Below are 12512 nucleotides of genomic sequence, written 5' to 3'. Positions count from 1 at the left end.
TAGGTGTCTGAATCCTTCCTCCAAGCTCCCAAATCACTCTAGAGCCCATCACTCATTAATGGTGTCTTTCCCCCCTCACCCCCTCCTTGCAGCAATCCAAGGAGGAGAAAGCCAACATGCTGGAGATCATGTGGAGAGCCTTCAACTGAGCCACCTGCTGGGTAATGATCCCACGGTCTCCCATGCTTCAGGCAGGATCCATCTGCTCATGGAGGATCCATGTGGCCCCATGGAACCTAGGGGAGGATCCATGTCACTTGTCATGCTATGGGGCATGCTGCCTCCTAGTCATGGCTTTGGGCTCAGCGGAAGTGGGGCTGGGACTAGAGCTGCCTGGACCTGCACTATCACCTTCCCAGCTCCTTTACTACAGCACCCAAAAGCCTCACTCAGGGTCCAGGTCTCACTGTGATGGGCACTGCATGGATAATCAGAGAGAGGGATGCATATGGAAGGTGAGTGTGTAAGGCATGCGGATGGATGGAGGGATGTGGCATACAGCACATGAATGGCTGAAGGAAAGATGGTGATGTCACAGGCTGATACGTTGGTGGGTTCAGCTCATGGCTGCTTCCCTCATCGCCTCCGGGCCCCCATTTGCTGCATGATCCCTGACTCTGCACCTGTCTCTTGTAGCCAGCACCCAGCAGAGCCTGGCCCACAGTGCTACGTCCAGTGCATACACATGGTTCACAACCTGCTCCTCAGTGTAAAATAGTATGAAAGTGTGAAATAGCCACCAGGGGTCACTGCTCAAATGGGGGGAAGAGGGGGTGGACGGACACACACATGGCACTGTCCCACCTGGGATAGCCCAACACCTTGAGTCCCCAAATCCTTGTACCTCCCATCACCCATTAATGGTGCCTCCCTCCACTCCAGGCAGCAATCCAAGCTGGAGAAAGCTTACATGCTGGAGATCACGGTGTAGCACATGGAGAGCCTGCAACAGAGCAACGCCCTGGGTAACAACTCCCTGGCACCCTGTAGTCTCCCATGGACTGGTGAGGATCCATCTGGGGGAAGGGTCTGTCTGCCCCAATGCCACCCAGAAGGAGGGTCTCAGTGGGATGCACTCTCTTGCTCCTCGTGGTCTCCTATGGGTCACATAGGATCTGTCTGCCCCAGGGATTGTCCATGCCATACTGAGCAGCATTCATGCTGCCTGCCAAGCTCAAGGTGTTGCTCCTCCCCCATCTTCATGGGGACTTTGAGGAGATTCTTGTTGATGTAATGGGAGCACAGAGCACAAGCAGCTAGTCAGGTGTCTTCGGGGCTATGAGGTCTGGGCCCAAGAGGTATGAAGTCAGAGCCATGGCTTTGGGCTCAAGAGAAAAGGGGCTGAGATTAGAGATGCCCAGAGACGCACTGTCATCCTACAGCTCCAGTACTGCTGCACCCAAAACCCTCACTCAGGTTCCGGGTCTCATTGTGTTGGGTGCTACATGGAAAATCAAAGAGAAACAGAGATGTGTATGGAGATGGATAGATGAGCATCTCTGGCATACGGAGGAGGGACGGAGAGGTGTGTGGCATATGGAGGACTGATGGTAATGTTGTAGACTGACAGGTTTGTGGGTTTGCCTTGTGGCTGATTGCCACAGCAGCTCCTGGCCCCCCATTTGCTGTGCTGTTTCTGACGCTGATCCATCTCTCGCAGCCAGCACCAAGCAGAGCCTGGCCACAGAGCAGCACTACAGCACTGGCTACATCAGGTGCATGGACCAGCTGCACACTGTGCTCCTCAGCTGCTCAGGGACAGACAAGCACATGGCTCCTGTGCTGCTGAACAACCTGCTCCAATGCCTGCCCCAGATATCACCCTCTCCTGCTCCCAGAGTAGCCTGCTCCTCACAGAAACCAAGAGCAGCCCCCTGCTGGAGCCCCAGCCCAGGACCCAGCTGGCCTGGCAGCCACTGTCCCTAATGTGGGGAGCCTGATGTCTGGTGGGGGGAAACATCCCAGCATCTCCCGTGTAGTGTAAGGATGTACTATTACAAACTGCTCCCTATCCCAATTTCCTACCAGTTGCAGTTACTGACACCAAGTTTTTGCTGTCCTCCTGTAATTTGCTAGCCCTGGGTCAAGGGGTAGCGATTTGTGACAGATGGGGTATGCCTTATCACAATGTGCTACTTCTGAGAAATCTCTATGTGAAACTGGGACACTCATGAAATGAGTTTTCTACTTGAATACATTTTTCTAAGTTAGAAAACATGTTTTCTTGAGGTCCATATTTAATATAGAGATTTCATGGGGTAGGAAACGGTGACAAGGCAGACACCAACTGTCACAAATTGCCTGGACCAGGGCTGAGGCAACCAAGGAAATCCGGCAGCACTGAAGTGATATGATCACAAATAATAGCCTGACTATTTAAAAAACCCACAAAAGCTTGAGAATTAAAACCTGTAATTCACTGCGTCACAATAAAAACATAGGTGTTATAAGAGCAATGAAACTAATGTTTTTGAAAAGTCAGTAAAAGGAGTTAAACTACATTTACAGGAAATTATGATACATAATGGTCAATTCAAGCAATTAGAACAGTAAAAAGAAACCCTGAGCCCTCACTTGCTAACCCTAATCCTAAACCCTAACTCCTGTTCCCCTACCTCAATACTCTAACCCAACTCCTCCCCCAGTATTTGACCCATACTTATCCCACACCCCAACCCAACCCTAAATCCTGATGCCTCCCTTCACCCTAGCCAACCCAACCCTGACCCCCACACCCTAACCCTTCAACCAACCCTGATCCCCGACCATCACCTGACCCCAATCATAACCCCCGCCCTGACCATAACCCTAATCCCTTAACTCTAACCCGCCTTTGAACCCAAACTCTTACCCAACCTAATCCCTAAAGCTAATTCTAACCCTCACTTTTAACGCAATCCTCTAACCTTCAACTCTGCCTCCCGGAACCCTAACCCCTCCCCACTCCCTAATCCAACTCTTCCTCTCAACCCCTAACCCTTTTGTCATAAATATAAAGGGAAGGGTAAAAATAGTTCAGCCACCAGGTTAGCCGTGACATTATCGGGGATAGTGTTCTTGATGGCTTGTAGTCCATCTTTGTGTGGAATGTTGGTGTAGAGGGCTTCTACATTCTACTATTCCTGTCTGTGTGTCTTTTTTGTAACTTAAGGTTTTGCCTAGAGGGATTCTCTATGTTTTGAATCTAATTACCCTGTAAGGTATCTACCATCCTGATTTTACAGGGGGGATTTCTTTACTTCTATTAAAAGTCTTCTTGTAAGAAAACTGAATGCTTTTTCATTGTTCTCAGATCGAAGGGTTTGGGTCTGTGGTCACCTATGCAAATTGGTGAGGATTTTTACCAAACCTTTTCCAGGAAGTGGGGTGCAAGGGTTGGGAGGATTTTTGGGGGAAAGACGTGTCCAAACTATGTTTCCCAGTAAACCCAGTTAGAGTTTGGTGGTGGCACTGGAGATCCAGGGTCAAAGGATAAAATTAATTTGTACCTTGGGGAAGTTTTAACCTAAGCTGGTGAAAGTAAGCTTAGGAGGTTTTCATGCAGGTCCCCACATCTGTACCCTAGCGTTCAGAGTGGGGGAGGAACCTTGACACCTTTCCAAACCTAATCCACACCTTAAACCTAACTGCCCCTTACCCTCATCCTAATTGAACCCCTAGACCTTGTCCCTGTAATCCTAACCCTAACCCCCAATTTCCCTCTCCATGGGCAGCACCATCATCTTCCCAGTTGGGGGGCTGAGACAGGCTAGACAGAAAATTGGGGTGGGGTCTGCACCTCCCCCTTGCCACAAGGCCCCACCCTGCTCTATAAAAAGAACAGGAGGCCTTGTGGCACCTTAGAGACTAACCAATTTATTTGAGCATGAGCTTTCGTGAGCTACAGCTCCCTTCATCGGATGCCTTCATACTCTGCTCTATGGCTCTGCTCCCTGTGCCTCAGTGCTAGCTATGCCTGCTTCCCCAAACCCCACACTGCCCTCCTCCTGGCCAGGTTGGGGGCTGGAACTGGGCAGTGGGGGGTGACTGAGGTGCTGGCTGGTGCCATGTGGTGCTCCCGCATCTCCTGCTGCTGCTCTGGGCCCCAGGGCTGGGGCTGCCCCTCAACTTCCCGCCACCCTGTGACTGCTTGTAGCCCCCCAGAGCCGCCCAGGTGGGGGAACCCGGCTCTCGCAGAGCCCTCGGGGAGCATCAACCACGGGTGGCAGGCCCAGGACAGAGTGGGTTTGTTTGGGTTCCTGTGAGGCATTTGTACCCCCTCCCTGCCCTGGGCAGCGCGCACTGTTGAGCGAGGACTTCTGCGACGCTGCTGGTGGCGGAACTGTCGTCAGAGCTGGGCCGCTGGAGAGCGAGCCCAGCTAGGCTAATAAACAGTAAAGGAGGACTTGTGGCACCTTAGAGACTAAGACAGGTTTCAGAGTAGCAGCTCCTTTTCTTTTTGCGAATACAGACTAACACGGCTGCTACTCTGAAACCTAATAAACAGTGTCTCTCTCCCGTGGAGGTCCAGTGACACCTGGCGGCCACTCACGGTACTGCACAGAATGTGGTGTTTCCATGGAGCAGCAGTGACACCAGGTGGCCAGTCGGGGTAATGCACAGAAGGTGGTTGCCTTGGAGCAGCAGTGACACTCTGTGGCCAGTCAGGGTAACGCAGAGAGTGTGTCTGCTTTGGAGCAGCAGTGGCACCTGGTGGCCAGATAAGGTAATACAAAATTGTGTTTCACTTGCAGCAGCAGGCACACCCAGTGGCCAGTCGGGGTAATGCAGAGTGGCCAGCAAGTGTGTCATCAGCCTCTTGCCATTTGTGGGTGGGGGAATGAGGTGGGCTAGAGAATAAAAATTGGGGCAGCGTGCCCCCCCCATCACCTGGCCCCACCCCTCATGGGGCCCATGCTTCTGCTCCTTAGTTAAAGGCCTGGCTCATCTCCTCTCCCGCCCTGGCCAGGGTTTACAGGAATATCACCTTTATTAAAATAAAATAGTAAACAGGATTTACTCCAAGGCCATCTAAATAATCTAAATCTGTACAAATTTTAGTAGTAAATCCTAAATCTTCTTAAATATCCCATCAGAAACCAAAAATCTAAATCAAAATTTGAAACTGCAAACAATGCTTAATTTAAAACCCAAACATAAAGAAAAACTATTTTGTTTTTAAAAACAAAAATTAACAAATGCCATAAATTATCAAAAAAGTGTGCTACAGCAGGATAATAAAATAACATAAAATATATAAGCCCTGCTATTAAAACCACCTAGAAAGAAATTGAAGAGTTGAATACTGGCCAAATCTGTATAAAAATATGCAGAACTATATCAAAAGCGGTATTGCATGTCAGACATTCCAATCCAGCAAACTTCAATTAAAAGCTCCACTTCAACTTAAAAAAAAACAAACCAAACCAATAAACCAAAACACTGAGGCTTAAACAAACCTGCACATAAATAAAATTACACCCGTACCAACATTGGAACAAACTATGTAATTTTCTAATTCTAACTTTTTGTTTCACCCAGGAGGGAAAGTGTTTTGTAGCCCCAGTAACCATGCTGTCACTACAGCCTTTCTTTCACTAAATAAGGTTTTTACCAAAAATAAATTGCCCTTAAAATTGTCTAACAGAAATTCTAATTGTATCTTTGCAATAATACGTCCCCTCAAAGCAGCACCACATTCCTCAACTGCTAACCCCAGTGAATAAGTGATACTCTTCTGCTAGAATCCCACATGGTTTATGCATTTGTAAACCCTGGGCTGAAGCTGATGCGAGACAGTAAGTGAGCGAGCTCTGAGCTCTCCGACATCACCTGCTGGAGAGCAGAGGGAATGACTGAGCAATGTACTAGCTAATTTAACAAAAAGAAAAGGAGTACTTGTGGCACCTTAGAGACTAACCAATTTATTTGAGCATAAGCTCACTTCATCGGATGCATACTGTGGAAAGTATAGAAGATCTTTTTATACACACAAAGCATGAAAAAATGGGTGTTTACCACTACAAAAGGTTTTCTCTCCCCCCACCCCACTCTCCTGCTGGTAATAGCTTATCTAAAGTGATCACGCTCCTTACAATGTGTATGATAATCAAGGTAGGCCATTTCCAGCACAAATCCAGGGTTTAACAAGAACGTTGGGGGGGGGGGGGTAGGAAAAAACAAGGGGAAATAGGTTACCTTGCATAATGACTTAGCCACTCCCAGTCTCTATTCAAGCCTAAGTTAATTGTATCCAATTTGCAAATGAATTCCAATTCAACAGTCTCTTGCTGGAGTCTGGTTTTGAAGTTTTTTTGTTGTAATATCGCAACTTTCATGTCTGTAATCGCGTGACCAGAGAGATTGAAGTGTTCTCCGACTGGTTTATGAATGTTATAATTCTTGACATCTGATTTGTGTCCATTTATTCTTTTACGTAGAGACTGTCCAGTTTGCCCAATGTACATGGCAGAGGGGCATTGCTGGCACATGATGGCATATATCACATTGGTGGATGTGCAGGTGAAGGAGCGTCTGATAGTGTGGCTGATGTTATTAGGCCCTGTGATGGTGTCCCCTGAATAGATATGTGGGCACAGTTGGCAAAGGGCTTTGTTGCAAGGATAGGTTCCTGGGTTAGTGGTTCTGCTATGTGGTATGTGGTTGCTGGTGAGTATTTGCTTCAGGTTGGGGGGCTGTCTGTAGGCAAGGACTGTCCTGTCTCCCAAGATTTGTGAGAGTGTTGGGTCATCCTTCAGGATAGGTTGTAGATCCTTAATAATGCGTTGGAGGGGTTTTAGTTGGGGGCTGAAGGTGACGGCTAGTGGCGTTCTGTTATTTTCTTTGTTGGGCCTGTCCTGTAGAAGGTGATTTCTGGGAACTCTTCTGGCTCTATCAATCTGTTTCTTCACTTCCACAGTTGGGTATTGTAGTTGTAAGAATGCTTGATAGAGATCTTGTAGGTGTTTGTCTCTGTCTGAGGGGTTGGAGCAAATGCGGTTGTATCGGAGAGCTTGGCTGTAGACAATGGATCGTGTGGTGTGGTCTGGATGAAAGCTGGAGGCATGTAGGTAGGAATAGCGGTCAGTAGGTTTCCGGTATAGGGTGGTGGTTATGTGACCATCGTTTATTAGCACTGTAGTGTCCAGGAAGTGGATCTCTTGTGTGGACTGGACCAGGCTGAGGTTGATGATGGGATGGAAATTGTTGAAATCATGGTGGAATTCCTCAAGGGCTTCTTTTCCATGGGTCCAGATGATGAAGATGTCATCAATATAGTGCAAGTAGAGTAGGGGCGTTAGGGGACGAGAGCTGAGGAAGCGTTGTTCTAAGTCATCCATAAAAATGTTGGCATACTGTGGGGCCATGCGGGTACCCATAGCAGTGCCGCTGATTTGAAGGTATACATTGTCCCCAAATGTAAAATAGTTATGGGTAAGGACAAAGTCACAAAATTCAGCCACCAGGTTAGCCGTGACATTATCGGGGATAGTGTTCTTGACGGCTTGTAGTCCATCTTTGTGTGGAATGTTGGTGTAGAGGGCTTCTACATCCATAATGGCCAGGATGGTGTTATCAGGAAGATCACCGGTGGATTGTAGTTTCCTCAGGAAGTCAGTGGTGTCTCGAAGGTAGCTGGGAGTGCTGGTAGCATAGGGCCTGAGGAGGGAGTCTATATAGCCAGACAATCCTGCTGTCAGGGTGCCAATGGCTGAGATGATGGGGCACTCAGGATTTCCAGGTTTATGGATCTTGGGTAGTAGATAGAATATCCCAGGTCGGGGTTCCAGGGGTGTGTCTGTGCAGATTTGATCTTGTGCTTTTTCAGGGAGTTTCTTGAGCAAATGCTGTAGTTTCTTTTGGTAACTCTCAGTGGGATCAGAGGGTAATGGCTTGTAGAAAGTGGTGTTGGAGAGCTGCCAAGCAGCCTCTTGTTCATATTCCGACCTATTCATGATGACAACAGCACCTCCTTTGTCAGCCTTTTTGATTATGATGTCAGAGTTGTTTCTGAGGCTGTGGATGGCATTGTGTTCTGCATGGCTGAGGTTGGCATAAGTTTTGGGACCCATATTTTTAGTGTAGCTTGGTGGGAGCCTGCCTGGGAAGAGCCTGCCACGGACTGGGTGTGTGGTCACCCTGACCTAGAAGCCTTTTGCCTGACGTGGGGAAGGAGCGCCGTTCACTTCCGAAGAGCACAACGAAAGTGCTGGTGTAGATGGTCTGTTTTGTTAAAATTATGGTCTTTGGCAGTTTTAAGTTTGGGCCGCTGATTTTCTAAATGTGTTGGTGACTCCTCCTGTTGGGCGGTGCTGTTACCCTCGGTCTGTGTGTACCGCTGTGACCGTTACCCTGGTTAACTGACCGCAGAACAGACGAGCGTGGGGGAGCAGTTGAGGCGCACGGCCGCACCTGGAGTGGAAGGCAGCGCGGGTCCAGCTCATGCGTGCTGGAGATTGTGAAAAGAGCCACTACGTGACGAGGGCGGGGCGCTTGCTCTCCGGTGACTTGAGAAGAGCTGCCATGCCAGCCTGCCCAGCATTTTCTGACAGCTGATCTCCCATTGGGCAGAGTGAAGTGAGGTTCTCTGAAAGCTGATCTCCCATAGGGCCCTCACTAAGTGACGTTTTCCGACAGCTAATCTCCCATTCGGCTGTCACCAGGTGACGTTTTCTGAAAGCAATGCTGGGCGGAGCCGTCATGGCCCTCGGCGCACGCCCCGGGTGAAGCAGACAGCGGCGGGGCAGTGTCAGTTCCGGCTACCTGGTTGGAGGAATGGAGACCACAGCACCGCATGCTGCTGTCCGGCCTGGCGAGAAGCCGCAACGCCTCCCTGGGGATGTTCGCAGCTTGCGCCCACTTGCACACACTGGTGTTTTCTGGCAGCCAATGGGCTGTCACTAGGTGATGTTTTCTAACTGAGCTGGCAGCCAATGGGCTAGCACTGCCTGGGGGCGGAGATAGGAGTGACACCAGGTGGCCAGTCGGGGTAATGCACAGAAGGTGGTTCCCAAACCCTAACCCTAACCCTTTCAGAAGTGGTGGGCTGAGTCTTCATTTATTCACTTTAATTTAAGGTTTCGTGTGCCAGTGATACATTTTAGCGTTTTTTAGAAGTTCTCTCTCTATAAGTCTATATATTATATAATTAAACTATTGTTGTATGTAAACAAGGTTTTCAAAATGTTTAAGAAGCTTCCATTGCTGATCTTATACCGCTGGCCTGCTCAGCCCGTTGCTGGCCTGGGGTTCCGTTCACCTATGCTGGCAGTGGGCTGAGCGGGGCCTGTGGCTGGGACCCCAGCTGGCAAGGGGCCAGCAGCCAGAACCCCAGACTGGCAGTGGGCTGAGCGGGGCCGGTGGCCGGGATCCCAGACTGGCAGTGGGCTGAGTGACTCAGCCCGCTGTCGGTTTGGGGTTCTGTACACCGGCTCCTACCAGCCGGGGTCCCGGCTGCCGGCCCCACTCAGCCCACTGCCAGTCTGGAGTCCTGGCCCTGTCCACGTAGAGTAGGTACCTACCTTCTCCCTGGTTCTCCCTACCCCTTCCTGCTTCTCCACGTGGGCACCAATGATACTGCCAAGAATGACCTTGAGCGGATCACTGCGGACTACATGGCTCTGGGAAGAAGGATAAAGGAGTTGGAGGCGCAAATGGTGTTCTCGTCCATCCTTCCCGTGGAAGGAAAAGGCCTGGGTAGGGACCGTCGAATCGTCGAAGTCAACGAATGGCTACGCAGGTGGTGTCGGAGAGAAGGCTTTGGATTCTTTGACCATGGGATGGTGTTCCATGAAGGAGGAGTGCTGGGCAGAGACGGGCTCCATCTTACGAAGAGAGGGAAGAGCATCTTTGCCAGCAGGCTGGCTAACCTAGTGAGGAGGGCTTTAAACTAGGTTCACCGGGGGAAGGAGACCAAAGCCCTGAGGTAAGTGGGAAAGCGGGATACCGGGAGGAAGCACAGGCAGGAATGTCTGTGAGGGGAGGGCTCCTGCCTCATACTGGGAATGAGGGGCGATCAACAGGTTATCTCAAGTGCTTATATACAAATGCACAAAGCCTTGGAAACAAGCAGGGAGAACTGGAGGTCCTGGTGATGTCAAGGAACTATGACGTGATCAGAATAACAGAGACTTGGTGGGATAACTCACATGACTGGAGTACTGTCATGGATGGTTATAAACTGTTCAGGAAGGACAGGCAGGGCAGAAAAGGTGGGGAAGTAGCACTGTATGTAAGGGAGCAGTATGACTGCTCAGAGCTCCGGTACGAAACTGTAGAAAAACCTGAGTGTCTCTGGATTAAGTTTAGAAGTGTGTGCAACAAGAGTGATGTAGTGGTGGGAGTCTGCTATAGACCACCGGACCAGGGGGATGAGGTAGATGAGGCTTTCTTCCGGCAGCTCACGGAAGCTACTAGATCGCATGCTCTGATTCTCATGGGTGACTTTAATTTTCCTGATATCTGCTGGGAGAGCAATACAGCAGTGCATAGACAATCCAGGAAGTTTTTGGAAAGCGTAGGGGACAATTTCCTGGCGCAAGTGCTAGAGGAGCCAATTAGGGGGGGCGCTTTTCTTGACCTGCTGCTCACAAACCGGGTAGAATTAGTGGGGGAAGCAAAAGTGGATGGGAATCTGGGAGGTAGTGACCATGAGTTGGTTGAGTTCAGGATCCTGACGCAGGGAAGAAAGGTAAGCAGCAGGATACGGACCCTGGACTTCAGGAAAGCAGACTTCAACTCCCTCAGGGAACGGATGGCCAGGATCCTCTGGGGGACTAACATGAAGGGGAAAGGAGTCCAGGAGAGCTGGCTGTATTTCAAGGAATCCCTGTTGAGGCTACAGGGACAAATCATCCCGATGAGTCGAAAGAATAGTAAATATGGCAGGCGACCAGCTTGGCTTAATGGTGAAATCCTAGCGGATCTTAAACATAAAAAAGAAGCTTACAAGAAGTGGAAGGTTGGACATATGACCAGGGAAGAGTATAAAAATATTGCTCGGGCATGTAGGAATGATATCAGGAGGGCCAAATCGCACCTGGAGCTGCAGCTAGCAAGAGATGTCAAGAGTAACAAGAAGAGTTTCTTCAGGTATGTTGGCAACAAGAAGAAAGCCAAGGAAAGTGTGGGCCCCTTACTGAATGAGGGAGGCAACCTAGCGACAGAGGATGTGGAAAAAGCTAATGTACTCAATGCTTTTTTTGCCTCTGTCTTCACTAACAAGGTCAGCTCCCAGACTGCTGCGCTGGGCATCACAAAATGGGGACGAGATGGCCAGCCCTCTGTGGAGATAGAGGTGGTTAGGGACTATTTAGAAAAGCTGGACATGCACAAGTCCATGGGGCCGGACGAGTTGCATCCGAGAGTGCTGAAGGAATTGGCGGCTGTGATTGCAGAGCCATTGGCCATTATCTTTGAAAACTCGTGGCGAACGGGGGAAGTCCCGGATGACTGGAAAAAGGCTAATGTAGTGCCAATCTTTAAAAAAGGGAAGAAGGAGGATCCTGGGAACTACAGGCCAGTCAGCCTCACCTCAGTCCCTGGAAAAATCATGGAGCAGGTCCTCAAAGAATCAATCCTGAAGCACTTGCATGAGAGGAAAGTGATCAGGAACAGCCAGCATGGATTCACCAAGGGAAGGTCATGCCTGACTAATCTAATCGCCTTTTATGATGAGATTACTGGTTCTGTGGATGAAGGGAAAGCAGTGGATGTATTGTTTCTTGACTTTAGCAAAGCTTTTGACACGGTCTCCCACAGTATTCTTGTCAGCAAGTTAAGGAAGTATGGGCTGGATGAATGCACTATAAGGTGGGTAGAAAGCTGGCTAGATTGTCGGGCTCAACGGTTAGTGATCAATGGCTCCATGTCTAGTTGGCAGCCGGTGTCAAGTGGAGTGCCCCAGGGGTCGGTCCTGGGGCTGGTTTTGTTCAATATCTTCATAAATGATCTGGAGGATGGTGTGGATTGCACTCTCAGCAAATTTGCGGATGATACTAAACTGGGAGGAGTGAAAGATATGCTGGAGGGGAGGGATAGGATACAGAAGGACCTTGACAAATTGGAGGATTGGGCCAAAAGAAATCTGATGAGATTCAATAAGGATAAGTGCAGGGTCCTGCACTTAGGACGGAAGAATCCAATGCACCGCTACAGACTAGGGGCCGAATGGCTAGGCAGCAGTTCTGCGGAAAAGGACCTAGGGGTGACAGTGGTTGAGAAGCTGGATATGAGTCAGCAGTGTGCCCTTGTTGCCAAGAAGGCCAATGGCATTTTGGGATGTATAAGTAGGGGCAAGCGAGCAGATCGAGGGACGTCATCGTTCCCCTCTATTCGACATTGGTGAGGTCTCATCTGGAGTATTGTGTCCAGCTTTGGGCCCCACACTACAAGAAGGATGTGGATAAATTGGAGAGAGTCCAGCGAAGGGCAACAAAAATGATTAGGGGTCTAGAACACATGACTTATGAGGAGAGGCTGAGGGAGCTGGGATTGTTTAGCCTGCAGAAGAGAAGAATGAGGGGGGATTTGAT

This window comes from Lepidochelys olivacea (genome assembly GCF_965140295.1).
Source record: "Lepidochelys olivacea isolate rLepOli2 genome assembly, chromosome: 10".
In the NCBI taxonomy this organism is placed as follows: domain Eukaryota; kingdom Metazoa; phylum Chordata; order Testudines; family Cheloniidae; genus Lepidochelys; species Lepidochelys olivacea.
The sequence above is the reverse complement of the archived record's forward strand: the minus strand, read 5'-3'. Positions refer to the sequence as shown.